Source organism: Jatropha curcas, chromosome 1 (assembly GCF_041381405.1).
Source record: "Jatropha curcas cultivar XTBG-Jc1 chromosome 1, XTBG_Jcur_1.0, whole genome shotgun sequence".
Taxonomy (NCBI): domain Eukaryota; kingdom Viridiplantae; phylum Streptophyta; class Magnoliopsida; order Malpighiales; family Euphorbiaceae; genus Jatropha; species Jatropha curcas.
This window is the reverse complement of record NC_143151.1, coordinates 24,722,960-24,738,645: the sequence shown is the minus strand read 5'-3', so window position 1 is coordinate 24,738,645 and position 15,686 is coordinate 24,722,960. Positions and strand designations below refer to the sequence as shown.

Sequence of the window (15,686 nt, the reverse complement as noted above, 5' to 3'; positions counted from 1 at the left end):
CAGTTGGAAATTTCAACTTGCTCACTGGTTTGCGGGTGGTAGGGAGTTGGTACCTTATAGGTGCCCCCATATTTCTTTAAAAGTGTCTCCAATGACAGATTGCAGAAATGAGTCCCTCTGTCGCTGATGAGAACTTTCGACACTCCATATCTAGTAAGTACAAATTTTTTCAAAAATTATATCACTACTCTTGTATCATTGGTTGGTGCAACAACTGTCTCTACCCACTTGGAAACGTAATCAACTGCCAATAGGATGTACTTATTTGAAAAAGATGATGGGAAGTGTCCTATGAAGTCTATGCCCTACACATCAAATATCTCAACTTCCAAAATTCCGTGGAGTGGCATTTCATCCCTTCTGGACATGTTCTCAGTTCTTTGGCACTTGCACAAGAAATTACAAAATTCCTTGCATCTTAAAAAAGTGTAGGCTAGAAAAATCCCGCTTGTAGTACTTTAGCAATCGTCTTAATGGTTCCAAAATGACCTCCATAAGGTTAAGAATGGCAATGGAACAGAACTTCTTGGATTTCTTTCTCCGGTAGGCATCTTCTCATGATCCCATCTCCGCATTTCTTGTACAGTAGCGGTTTGTCCTAATAATAATTTTTCACCTCACCAAAGAATTTCTTCTTCTGGTTGTAGCTCAAATTGGGTGGAATAATTCTACACACAAGGCAATTGTCAAAATCTGCAAACCAAGTTATCTTATAATCTTTCACAGCAAACATTTGCTCCCTAGGAAATGAGTCGTCGATTAGAAAATTCATATCATCTCCAAATTCATATCATCTCCCTAGGAAATGAGTCCTCTTGTCTGACTTTAGACAGATGATCGGCTACTACATTCTCTGCTTCCTTCTTATCCTTGATCTCATAATCAAACTGTTGTAGGAGAAGTACCCAATAGATCAATCTCGACTTTGCATCCTTCTTTACTATCAAGCACCTAATGGTTGCATGATCTATGAAGATGGTGACTTTTGATCCGATCAAATAATCTCTGAACTTGTTCAATGCCTATACTACTGCCAGAAACTCCTTTTCTGTTGTGGTGTAGTTCATTTGTGCTCCATCAAGAGTTTTGTTAGCATAATAAACAACATATGGCTTTTTATTCTTCCGGTGTCTAAGAATAGCTCCCACTGTATAATCACTTACATCACATAATCTCGAAAGGAAGATTCTAATCCGCTGGTTAAATAATCGGTGATGATGTAAGAGATTCCTTCAACCTGTAAAAAGAATTTAAACGTTCCTCGTTAAAAACTAACTGAACATCTTTAGCTAAAAGATTGCATAAACGTTTAGAAATACTGGAGAAATCTTTTATGAATCATCGATAAAATCCCGTATGACCAAGAAAGCTCTGATTCTCTTCACTGAAGATGGTGATGGTATTTTCTTGATGATTTCTACCTCTACTTTCTCAACCTCGATTCCTCTTTCAGAGACAATGTGTCCATGAACTACTCCTTCTTGCACCATAAAGTGATATTTTTCCCAATTCAGGACAAGATTTACTTCCTCATAATGTCTTAAGACTTTTGATAGGTTATCACACAATCATCCAAGGAAATCCCATACACAGAAAAATCATCCATGAATACTTCCATGATCTTTTCGATAAAATCAGAAAAGATAGTAGCATGCATCTTTGAAATGTAGCTGGGGCATTACAGAGTTCAAAGGGCATTTGTCTAAAAGCAAATGTACTATAAGGACAAGTAAAAGTGGTCTTCTCCTAGTTTAATAGATGGAGATAAATTTGATAAAAATCAAAAAGCCATCAAGATAGCAAAAGTGTGAATGACCAGTTAATCTTTTTAAAATTTGATTAATGTCAGGTAAAGGGAAATGGTCTTTATAGGTGGCGCATTTCAATTTCCTATAGTCTATACACATACGCCAAGCCGTAACAGTTCTAGTTGCCAAAGTTTCATCATTCTCATTTTTCACTACTGTAATACCTCTTTTCTTAGGTATCACATGGATTGGACTAACCCATGTACTATCTAAGATAGGGTCGTTACCTCTTTCTTGACTACCTCTTTCATATTAGGATTCAATCTTCCTTGGGGTTTAATTGAAGGTTTAATTCCTTCCTTCATTAGTATCCTATGTGTGGATATAGAGGGAATTATACCCTTCAAATCATATATATTGTATCTTAATATCTTCTTATGCTTCCTTAGTAGATTCAATAAAGTCTCTTCCTGGCTATCATCTGATGAGAAATTAATAATTACAAGATAAGTAGAGTTTGGGCCAAGAAAGGTGTACCTTAATCCAGGTGGCAAAGGTTTAAGTTCTACATGTGGTGCTTCCTCCTTTTCGCTAGACGAGGTTGGATTGGGTTACTCTTCATCATTGCAATTGCTTTGAAAACTCCTCGGGATAGAGCCTTGTACTTCCTCCTCTACTCCTTCTATCTCCTCGGTGTCCATCAGATATGAACCCAGTGGGTTAGCAAGAGTTTCTTCAACAATTTTTTCTTTCACTATCTCCTCTATTACATCCACTCGCATGCATTCTAAAACTCTGGCTAGTTGCTTCATCATGTCAAACAGGTTGAAATTTCTTCTTCTCCAACCTTCAATGTAAGCTTTTCTTCTTTCACATCAATCAATGCTCCTACTGTAGCCAAGATGGGTCGATCAAGTATGATCGAAATATGTACGTCTTCATCCATTTCCAGCACCACAAATTCTTCTAGAATATAAAACTTTTCGACCTTAATCAGCACATCTTCAACTACTCGAACAACATATTTGACTAATCAAACGGCAAGTTGCAAAATCACCTTGGTGGGCTTCAATTCTCCAATGTTCAGCTTTTTGAAAATATATAAGGGCATAAGGCTTACACTTGCCCCAAGATCACATAGATCCTTATCAATCTTCATAGCTCCTTCTTCACATGGTATTGAGAAACTACTGGGATCTTTCAGCTTGGGTGGTAGTTTATTCTGAATTACAGCACTACAATCCTCAATGAGTGCTACTGTTTCAAATTCATCCAATTTCCTTTTCTTTATTAGTATCTCCTTCAAGAATTTGGCATATGATGGCATTTGTGCGACGACATCCGTAAAGGGGATATTGACATAAAACTGCTTCAGCATTTCCAAAAATTTGCCAAATTGTTTATCAAGGTTCACTTGCCTCAATCTTTGTGGAAATGGAATTGGAGGTTCAAAAGCTTTCATCCTTCTCTGTATGTCTTCTTCTCATAGTCGCTTTAATTCTACTTCCTTCTTCTTCTTTTCCTCCATAGGCTCAAATTCATCTTCTATGTTTATCACGTCTTTCTCAGCTAGCCTCTCCTTTTGCAGTTTCAGTTTTGGATCTTCTAAAACTTTCCCATTTCTCAAAGTTACTGCATTGCACTGGTCCTTGGGATTTTGAATTGATTGACTTGAAAGCTTCCCATAAGCTTTAGAGTTTAAAGAGCTAGCTTGTTGTGCCATTTGATGCTCCATCATCTTTTGATGAGTGGTTAGTTGATCGACTTTCTCCTTCAACTGTCTAATAAGTTCGTCTTATGCGTCGACTCTCTGCTTCTGATTCTGTAGAAAACTTTTAAACATGGCCTTAAGATTGGATGTAGGATTTTGGTAAGGCTATGGTTATGGATTCTGATAGGGTTGTGGAATATTTGGCTTTTGGAATCAAGGTGGTGGTGGTCACAGTTTGTTAGTCAAGGTAGGTCTAGGGGGTGGATTTTGTTGGTTTGACCAGGAAAAGTTTGGATGATTTCTCCACTCGGCTGTGTAGGTATTTGAAAATGGGTTTCCTTGAGGTCTAGGCTAGTAATTGTTTTGAATATAATTTGCATGTTCCACTGTATATTCAGTCATTCCATACTGACACTCCATACTTGTATGACTGATATTTCCATAAACTTCACTTCCCATTGGTGAAGTTGGCACTGCAGTCACACTCAGGTTGTCCAATTTTTTTGGCAATTGCATCAAACTTGGCACTCAAAAGCGTCAATCAATCTACATCTAGAAGTCCTGCTACCTTCTTCATTGTACTTCTCTCTCCATTCCACCGATAGCTACTGGCTGCCATTTCTTCCAATAATCCATATGCTTCACAAATTCGTTTCTTTAAAAATGATCTGGCTGTAGCAACATTTAAGGCGCTTCGAGTTGTTGGTGTTGCTCCATCTGAATTTTCAAATCCATGATGTGGAGATTGGCGTTGAAGGTCTTTGAATCTTTCTCAGGCTTCATACAACGTCTCGTCTTCCTTCATTCGACAATTGGATATTTATTTCCTCAGCCTTGTACTCTTACTAGGTGAGAAATACTTCTGAAGAAAAGCTCGACTCAGTTCATCCCAGGTGGTGAACGATCCAGCAAGCATAGAGTGTAACCAAAGTTTTGCTCTATCCCATAATGAAAAAGGAAACAACCTCACTCGAATTACTTCATTTGAACATTGGGATGTGGCGATGTGAACATTAGGATCTTCGTCTGGTAGTACTGCAAACTGTGATTGTTGCACCATAAAAATTAAAGATGGCTTGATCTCGACATTGTTGGCTGCTACTGGCGGTCTCACGATAGCCGGTTGTGCTCCTTTGGGATTAGGCACATTTAAATCCCATAAAAGTTCTTTCCTCAACCATCGCGTTCAGTTGTTGATCTCAATTCAGACTTGATTCTGTTCGAGAATCTCCAGCGGGTCTGCCTGTTCAACTCTTTCCAAAACTGTGTTCGCACTTTCTCGTCTTCTTGATATTGGGCTTCACCTTCTTCTCTGATACCTCAGATTTTCTCTTCTCAAAGCGTGAGCAATTCTTTCAACATCTTGATTTTAGCATAAAAGACTAGTTCGCAAAGCGATGAGAAAAAAGAAAGAAAAGTTTTTTTGAAAATTAATTTAAATTAAATAATTAAAGGAGAAAATATTTACTTAAAAAAAAGAAAGTAAAATAAAATAGGTATACAAAAATAATCAATTAAAAGAAAGAAATTAAGCAATTAAGTAAAAGAAAATAAAAAGAATTAGAAAAAGGAAAAATGAAAATGCAATTTAAAACAATAATTAAAAAAATAAAAATAAAATAAAATAAATTCACAAAAAAAAAAGAAATTATAAAATTAAATAAACCAACTAATTAAAAGAAAATAAAATTCAACATATATAACGATATAATTATGTAGGTAGACGTACTAGACCTACTTAATGTAAAAGGAGGAAAATATTTAACATATATATTTTGTTTTTTATTTTTTATTTTTTCATGAAAATAATAAATCAAAAGGAAATTTTCTAATTAATTTTCTCACAATTAAATTAATATCTATTCTAGGCACCAATCCTTGGCAACGGTGCCAAAAACTTATTCGATTTGGTTCGATATATTCCTTTCAGAAATATGCTCTGCAAGTGTATGGGTCGTACAAGTAAAAAAAAAATTATCGTCACATAGAGATTTGGGAATAAGCTCTCAATTTTCTATGTTTAACAATTATTAGGAAGACTCGATAAGTGAAATTGATTTAAACTAAGTTGCAATTTAAATTAAACAAATCCAAATTAAAATTAGCAAGTGGAGATAATCAAAAGTAAATTCAAGCAAATAATCATTGAGATAATCTAGCTACAGGATCTCTATTAATTCTTAGTGCAAACCATGAATAGTTGATTTATGGTGTTCAAATTCCTCTATCGAGTTTAAATGGATAGTTAAAATCACATGACATTTATTCTCGTAGCTTAACATGATTAAAAAATGTTATTATGCCAATTCTTAAAGGAGAACTAACATAGGGTATCCAGATTCCTCTCTCGAGTTTAAATGGAATGTTAAAATCATGCGACATCTACTCTCGTAGCGTAACACAATTAAAACTCATTAAGCCGATGTTAATTCCTTTTACCCTCAAAGAACTTAGCATATCTCTAAGTCTAAATCCTAGGTTTAATATGTAGGATCCGATCTAGCTTTCAATCTCTCGATCTAACGAACAAATCTAAAATCATGCAAATATAGGTATCGACATATTCACAAGCATTAAGTTCAAACACATTAAATCAGGAATTTAAGCATTTAGACATAAAACAAACTATTCAAAGTTGCATTTTAAATTAATAGATAAATTTCATAACTAGATTAGGATGTTTAGCCTAGCATTATATTAATTTATCAACACAAATAAAATACACCAGAGAAATAAAAGGCATTATAGAAATAAAATTTGAGGTTTATTTAGTTGATTGACCATGATGCTCACGTCCCAAGCTTCAAGGAATAGTCCTTTCTCTTAATCCTTTTGTGTTGTAGTAACACTAGTGGCTAATGGCTACTAACTCTCTCTCTTATTTGGTTGATCTCTTTTGATTGGCTCATGTGTGACAACTAGTGCCAAAGGAGCCTAAACTTGATAACTCCGTTCTTGCATCCTTATATAGAACTCTTTGCTTAGTTCTTATTGGTCCATATCACTCACCACTTGCTGAGGTTGAGACTGAAAAGCTGTCTTCACCACCCAACTTTTGGAAAAGAAATGTTCAAATATGGTGAAGGGAGCTGCTCTTGAAATTAGGTGCAATGTTTCTTCAACACTACAACATTTTTGCTTCAAACGATCTGTCAGAAGATCATTTCACAGACTGCTTTGCACTTAGTCCATTGAGTGTCTCTCTTTCTTTCTTTCTCCTTAGGCTGGATTTGCTTTGAGCTTTGGAGTTGTTTGGCTTTTTTAGGAGATTTATTTGGACTTTAAAGGCAACTAGACTTCAAAGGCTTCCTTTTACATTAATGAGGTGATAATTGGATCATAATTGGTCCATTTTGCTCAAAATAGTAGATGCTGATGTTGCACAAGTGCCAACCAGACAAAAGAGAGAAAACCAAGCAAAATGGAATTTTATTCTTATTTTTGTATTCAGAATGGAACTAAATTTAATTAAAACAAATGATAAAACATATGCATATTTTATTGCTATCACTCCCAGCACCACAACTATCCATTATGAAATGGGAAGTGTGTATCATCCCTTCCCGGTCCACCCGTGAACCCGAATGAACCGAGCCGAGACGCTACAATCTGGTTGAACCTATGTCCTATCATGCTGATATCATCCTGTATGCTAAATATTATGTCATGTTGTTGCTTTATACATCATATATATACAGACATTTATTTAATATATACATGACATTAAACTATTTTCCAAAATGAAATGGGCCCAACGATGTGCCCAGTACATGTCACAGAACCAAAATATCAAAATGAGTAGCTGATGAACTGGTAAAGATGATCGTGATCGTGATCACTAACCTAGGTTAGGATGTGTACTCATCTTTATTAATAATCCAAAATCTCACTAAATTAGGAAATTCAAGAAACTCAACTTACTTGGATAGAGTTATAGGTTGAATTTAATGCTTGAAAGGTTGAATATTAAGGTAGAAAATGGAGGAAGATTTAGGAGAAGATGGAGAAGGTAAAGTGAAGGAAGAAGACAAAGGAGAAGATGGAGAAGGTAAAGTGAATGGAATTTTCGGGTAACCTCCAAATATATCTTCTAGTATGTTACAAAATTACCAAATAGTACCTAAATTTTCAATATTTTACCATTTAATACCTAAACTTTATACTTTATTTCAATTAGGTCCTAATCCTTATACTTTATTGCAATTTAGTCTACATCTTTACGTTTCATTCAATTAAGTCCAAGTCTTTGATTTATTTAATTTTTATGGCTCGAACTGGGTTCTGGTTCGTTCCGACTTGACTCGACTCGCTAAATGCAACGACTCAATTCAGTAGGATGTCACAAAGTGGGTTGTTAGAGAAGAAGAAATAGACCGAGCATATATGGTAGAAGAAACTGAGTCATCTTGGAAGACAGAAACAACATACAATAGGAACACTATAAATATTTCAAAAAAGGCGGAAGAAAAATTTCGAGCAAGAATCAGAGAGATTCTTAAAGAATATAAAGTGGCAGGAGATAGCAGTGATTACGGGCTCAAGAATGATTCCCCATTACCGCGAGAAATATTAGAAATATCATTTCCTTCAAAGTTCAAGATGCTAACATTTCAAGCATATGACCCATAATAGACCCAAGAAGCTATTAAGCTAATTTCATAACCATAATGCACATTCAAACAACAACAAATGGACTATTATGTCGAGCATTCCCAACAACTCTAAAGGGACCAGTACAGGAGTGGTACTAAATGCTCAAAACAAGATTAATTGCATCCTTTGCTTAACTAGCTTCTGTCTTCAAAGCTCGGTTTGTCACATGTATCCCGAGCAAAAAGATCTTATCGGACCTGATTGATCTAAAAAGGGATGATTGAGAATCACTCAAGTAGTAGCTTAATAAATTCCACAAATTGGCTATGCAAATTGAGGACCTAAATGTAAAAGTGGCCATTAGCACCATGTTAAAAATTCTAAGTATGGAAAACTATTTGATTCCATTAATATTGATCCTCTGTTTTCTTTTGCAGAATTAATGTTCCGAGAAAACAACTATACTCGACTATATGAGGCTTGGAAAATCCAACAAGCATATATCAAAGTTCCACGAGAAAGAAAGAAGGATGATTTTATAAAAGGCAATCACCCATAGGATTTAGTAGACCACACTTTGGTCATACAAATTACACATCCAGAACGCCATATTCCCGAGCAGGAGATGTTGAAGAAAAACGATTCACAAAAAAGAATAAAGAAGTTACGATTATAATTGATCATCCCAATTATACTAACTTTTAAACAAAAAAGAAATAAAAGTACAGAGCAAAATGGAAAAAGCTCTAAAATTAGCACGCATAACATTTAAAATCATGAGCCTAGGTAAGCTCAAGATAAAAATGAGTTAGAGAACTTAAAATCAAAGGCCTTAAGAAAAAGAAATATGAAATTTCATTAGAGGAAAAATGTATAAATATATAGAAAAAGAAACCCCTTCAACTTGGGGGAACATAAGAAATGGCTATGTTAGGGTCATTCTCTTGCCAACTTAATCTGTTGGCTCAAGGGTCAAATTCTAATCTCGAAATTTTGATGATTAAAACAAAACAAATAAATTTAAATTATATTATTTGTGCTAATAATATTTTATGCAGAATTTTTATGGAAAGTAACTAACGAACAAGGCAAGTCCTACAAAATTCATAATGTGTGAAGACATTCGAAGACCCTAGTGGATAGGTCTTTCGGTTTCATTATAGGATAGAGAGAAAATTCATCTATAAGCACAAAAACTAATTTTTTTTCTCTCATCGAAATTTTTCAAAAATTAATTTCTGTAAAATAAATCTTTTCGTCAAAATTGTTTTCGAAATTCCTTTAAAAGAAATCAAAATGATTCAATTACCTAAAATTAAAGAGATTATATTTCTAACGATTTTGGTAATAAATCATATGCTTTCTTTTTCAGAAATCCTCTTTGAAGATCTAAAGAATTTTAATTTATTCTCTTACCTAAAACGAAGGAAGATCTTATTCTTTTCGTTTTAGTAAGTAGAATCTTTTAGAAAAATATTTCTCAAATAAAATGCTTTCGAAAATCTTTATGGAAAGGAAGATCGTCTCCTATTTTCTTACCAAAAGAACAAAACAAATTTTTGGTAACTAAGATTCTCGTATCTTCTAAATAAGGAAAGCAAATATTCTGATTTCAAAATGAAATATCCACTTTTCAAAAGCGAGAGTCACAAATCTCTCTATAAAAAGGAGTTTTCACTCTTTGAACAAGGTGGAAGAAAGAGTTTTCGTTTTAAGAGTATTCACCTATTGATCACATTCTTTATCTCTCAAAACTTACTCTCTACCCTCATTCTTCTTTTCATCTTTATACTTCACGTTTTTATCTTTAAAGAGAAAAACATTTTTATAACTACTTTTGAAAAACAGTTCTGTGTTGTAAAAAATTTTCTAATCTGAAAAACTGGATTTCCTGTGCTTATATTTGCATTTCTGTCTGTCTATTTAGATTCTGTATTCTTTAGTAGACAGATTTTTATTTGATAAACAATTGTATAATAGCTTAGGTTAGAAGCTATTGTGAATCAGGTTATCAAGCAACCTTCTCCGTGAGAGAGATTCTAATGTCTTGAATTGAGTTTCTGTACTCTACCAAAAATAGAAAGGGTTGAGGTTAACTAGAACCTTTGAAAAATCTAGTGGGATAAAGGGTAGATCTAGGTGTTGATCTATTGCCTTATACTGTTGGTTTGTCTCTTACCCTTGAAAAGAGATAACATAGTTGAGGGTCTCAAGACGAGTCTTAGGGAGTGGATGTAAGCGAGTTAGTGTCGAACCACTATAAATCACTGTGTTAATCTTTTGATTTCTGAAGTTTTGCTTGATACTACTTTACTTACACTTCTGTTTTTATTTTAGAAATGCTAAAAGTGTTAATGAATTTGATGTACTAAAACTAAAATAAGTCTTATCTTCTCTGAATATTAGAACTCTGGAATTCTGATATGTGAATATACCAAGTTCTAAACTGTTCTTCTATTTACAGTATATTTCACTACTTGGGTTTCTAATCAGTTTTCTAAACTTGATTAAAGCTTTGTGAAGCAGTTTTAATTTCAATAACTGTCTCTCACACAATCTTATATGATTTTCTAAACTTTATGAGGAAGTTCTAAATACAATATCTTTTCATCATAAAGAAGTTCTAATATTGAATAAGACATTGTAAAGCAGTTCTAATTAATAGCTGCACTTTGCATTGTCTTTCTATGGAACATTGTGAGGAAGTTCTAATCCATAATTTATTCTCACAAGTTCTCTATTTTTTCGCTGCACTTAGAATTCTATATTTTGTTTTAAACTCTAAAATTTATATTTTTTAGAAAACTCAATTCATCCCCCTCTTGGATTGTGTCATACATATATGAGACCCACATAATCTTGACCCAACTTTTGTCCTTCCTGATTTGATCCTGCTCAGAAATCAGGCTCCAAGTTATTGATAGCGTTAGCCACTTCTTTTCGCGCAAGCTCCAAGTCACCTTTTTGCTGATCACATTCACATCTCAGTTCATCTCTTTATTCCTTAGCATTCTGCTCAGCTAGCTCCAAAAGTCACATCCATTAAAGAGAACGCTTGAATCGACAGCTAGAACTAAAAAGATGCATAACTTTTCAAAAAAGTAACTGAGAATTAAGGCACACGTAGAAGTGTTACAAGTGCTCGACCAAAATAGATTAAGAGGGGTCAATTTAAAAGAGAACATTGAAAAGAGAACAAGAAAATGGAATGAACAAGCATGTTAAAGATTTCAACCGAACATAAATGATTCAGTATATTTTGGGGGAGACTTTGATAGGAACAATTAATAAAATAGACCGAGCAATCAATAAAATGGATCGAGCCTTACTCAAGACAGTTCAAATAGAGGTAACGCTCAGCCAAAGAGTCATTTAACCATGTAATTAATGCTCAAGATTCTCGCTTGACATTTATGACCGATATTTTTGCTCGGCATTTATTCTTTTGGTTAGAATAGGAAAGGTACTATAAATATTTGTATCTCATCCCATTAGAGGACATCATATCCAATAGCAATTTCTGAATATTTATCTCTTTTACTTCTATCAATGAGTAAGATTCTATATAAAACTTTATTTTCGACTTGTAAATACTTGAATGCATTTCGAATTGGATAATAGGAATATTTAATTATATAAACACCATCTATAATAAAGAATGTTAACTTATTATACTTAACAAAATTAAATTCACCACTTTGTATTTCGTTCAATTTAAAGACAATAATATTAATAATTATATGAAAGACAAATAATGAAGAATTTATTTCGCAAAATGTAATTACTTAATTCACACTGTCTTATGCGTTAAATTTTAGACATTAAATTTAAATTTACAATAGGAAGAAAAAAACACCTCCCTAATTTTCCTTCCGTTACACAACCACCTCGCTCCGTCCAAAATCGGTTTTACTTCTTTGAAATGGCAAATGAAATGACCATACTAACTCTTGATAATTGACAATTAATGATTTCTTGCCTCACTTAAATGCAAAAGGACTAGATCTCACATATATGTTGACAACTTGACCGAGACACAGGCAAATCAAAGTCAAGGACGATCATCGACTTCACACCAAAAAATAAATTAGACAGTCAGCTCTTTCGTCCCTCATCTTCCTGGTTTTATTTTTCTCTATCAAAACTTCATACACCTAAAAAAAAATTAGAAAAAAAATGCAAAGAAAATTTAGTAGTTTACATGCATGCAACTATCTTTATTAGCAGAATAGAAGACTAGAGCTTCATGGTCCTGTAAAAATCTCAAATTAATAGTCTGAATACAAAATTTATAATAAGTACAGTGTTGATTATAATGGAAAAGAAAAACATATTTAATAAAGCAAAAGCAGAAGTACTTGTGCTGCTACTAACTTTTTTAGGCTAAACACATAATTTGGCCTTGAACTTTTGACAATTTGCCAATTTAACCCTTTTTTAAGAATTTTACCTATTGCACCCTGAAACTACGGTCGTGCATCACACGGAACCCTTTGTGTCAAACTTTAACAGCCGAACTAATCCTCCTTGTCCAAAATCTTTCCACGTAAGGAAAAAACAACAACTCATAACAAAATAGCAATACTTATTTGTCCCATGCCATGCCAAGCACATTTGTGGAGAAGCACACACTTAGAGGCTCGAAGAGGAGAGAGGTGCGCATGAAGAACATAGAGGCAACAAATGGAATTGCAGCGCGAAACGGAATCATTTTAACATTGAATAGGGCACATAAATAGGTCATGAAACAGTGACGTTTTGATGGTTAACGAACACTTGATGCCTCACTCTCTCGTTTTGTCAAGTAATTGCTTGCACTGTCGAAGTGGCGATGTGGGTATGTGGCAGAGGATATATGGTTAGGGTTAGGAGTTATAAGAGTAGAAATTGTCTTGTATTTTTTTTATCTCTCATTTGACCTCAATTTATTAGGTAGACTGATAGAAAATTAGGGTGAGTTTGAACAAAATGAGGTAGGTAAGTGAAGGAATGAAATTTAGAGAGACATATGTATTAGTTTTGAAATATAAAAGGAGATATGTTAATTTCATTATAATTTAAGGAGATGTTTTTTTTTTTTTTTTTTCCTTTACAATATTATTGAGAATAAAAATTTAATTTCTTGGTGTTTATTATATGTGCAAAGAGATAATTGTTAGATTATCATGTTCATCACATATTTCCTTTAACTGAATATCTTTAATTAAATGTTTTTAAAATTTTTTATACTATATGATTAAGAAATTAAAAGTCTATATATAATTATCGAGGTATTTCACATTGAAGGGAAAAAGTTCTTAATCAAAAATTATAATTCAACTAATTCTACCCTTATTCTCAATCATGATAAAAATCTTTACTTAGTTATAAATGAAGTACTTACAATTTTACACACCTATGCTCAAGGCTCATGTTGTTTTACCACTTTTTATCCCCAAGTAATTCCTCACCAGCTCTTCGTCATTTTGCCAACATTTGGTATGAAAAAATTTTCTTCACCATCTCTTTACATCATTATGAATTTTCTTGATGAATTTTTAATCCTATATATTTTGACTTTTTAGTTTCCATCTAACAAAAAAAAAAAAAAAAAAAAAAAAAAAAAAAAAAAAAAACATGAAAGCAAGTGCAGAATTAAAAATAAAAAAAAATAAAAAAAAAATAAAAGAAAGGAAGGAGGAGGAAGACCGTTACTCACCTGAGACTAAAAATCAACAATCGTGGTAAAAGAAAATTTGAAAGGTTGTAAAACAGCGAAAGTAGATGAATTTAGGGTATACTTGATTCAGTGGATTCATGCAGTTGATAGTTATTCAATCCCAATAGTTATATCATAGGTGTTTAGTAAGCTTTTTAGACATGAGCAGATAGCTGATAAAAATCTCTATCAATTTATTCCATCATCTACGTTGTAGAGTTTTTTCGTATTTATAATATTTGGAATTTATTAACCTTACAAAAATAATTTTTAATAAAATAAATTTTCAAATTAATGTTTTTGTGATAATTTTATTTATAATGGTCGAAAATAAAATCTTTTCTTAAATATAAATATTATTTGAAAATGTTAATTAATATTTATATATATTATATATAAACAATTATATTCATTTTGTAATTAACTGTAATTCCTACCAAAATTTTAATAAACACAAACTATAATTAGTTAGCTAACCACCGTCGACGATCAGTCACTTTTACTTTTAGCTGGTATTAAATGTGAAGATTTTCTGTAGCATAATGTGCAAAGATATTAGTTTAGCCCATAATTATTTGCTGGGCTTTAGAAAATCAAGGCCCATAAGTCATTATAAGGGAATGATTTCATTACACGTGAATAGTTCATTTGCCTTCTCTCATATGTTTAATAACGAGGCCCATTCGTACTAACTCATTTTATTCACATTTAATACTACTCCAATTCCATAATATTTATCACATTTTAAGAAAATAGTTTATTTTAAAAAATTTATCACATATGTGGCTCTAAAGAATAATAAATCTTTTTTTTTTCATGTTTACCTTTTATATATGACCAATAATGATTACTTTAATTTAATAATTTTCTTAGAAAATTAGTATTAAATTAAGGATAATATAGTCAATTTACTTAATAAGTAAATTATTTATTATAACTTAGATAAATTTAATGGTTTTCTTAAGAGATGTTAAATTCCAAATGTGATAAGTATTAGAAAACAGAGATAATAGTTATAAACCATTTTTTTTTAGTATTATTTCATTTACGGATACTTTGTCTCAATTAAATTAGCAATAATTAAAGGATAAATTAGTCTTACCTGTATTTTTTAAAATTAAGATAATTCAATATTTTTTTAATCTTATGAAAAGTAATAAAAATTATCACATTTAATATAATGAAGAACTATTAGATATATATAACTGAGTACAACTAAGATATTGCTAATCACGTATCTAACCTTGTGTGATTCTAGTACTCAAATATAAACTGTTTAAAAAACGTGTAAGCAAAACATTTTTAATCTCACTTTTCACTGCAATAATTTTTTTAGTAATAAATATAGAAAGGACATGCTTAATAATATCAACATTTTAATTCTAAATCGATAAATTACTTAATTTAATGACATAATCAAGAATTAAAATATGAATAATAATGTAAGATTAAAAATTATAAATTCCTACTTGCAACTAGGGAGGTACCAGGTGAGTACCCACTTAAAATGCACCATCCGAAATTCAAACCCTAACCTGAAGATAAATTAAATATGCGAACCTGTTTACAAATTCATATTTAGCAAGCTTAAGGTGGCCATTGACATTCCAAAATATTTATTTAGAATAAATTTTTATGAAAAATTATATTTTGTTCCTTTAAAATATAGAAAATTTATATTTAGTCGTACAAGTTTTAAAAAAAATTTTTTCAGCCCTCTCAAAATAATTGTCCTGACTTTGCCCCTGTCCGAACCTATCTCGTACTCGATTATAATCACCCGTTTAATAATATTTTTTATTTTTATTTTAAAAATAAAAAAGTAAATATTATAAAATTATTATTGACTTTATAAAAATAAATAAATAAATATAATTATAATATTAATTATATATATATTTTTTTTAAAATACTTATTTTAAATATTTTTAGAATA

General features: G+C 32.1%; 1 non-coding gene across 1 annotated transcript; it reads left to right on the top strand.

Annotated features, from left to right (window-relative positions):
* The first annotated feature begins 4,187 nt into the window (after positions 1-4,187).
* On the top strand, positions 4,188-4,294 carry LOC119369793 (small nucleolar RNA R71). Its single transcript, XR_005177334.1, has one exon. It is a non-coding gene; the product is annotated as a small nucleolar RNA R71 (small nucleolar RNA).
* Positions 4,295-15,686: the final 11,392 nt, after the last annotated feature.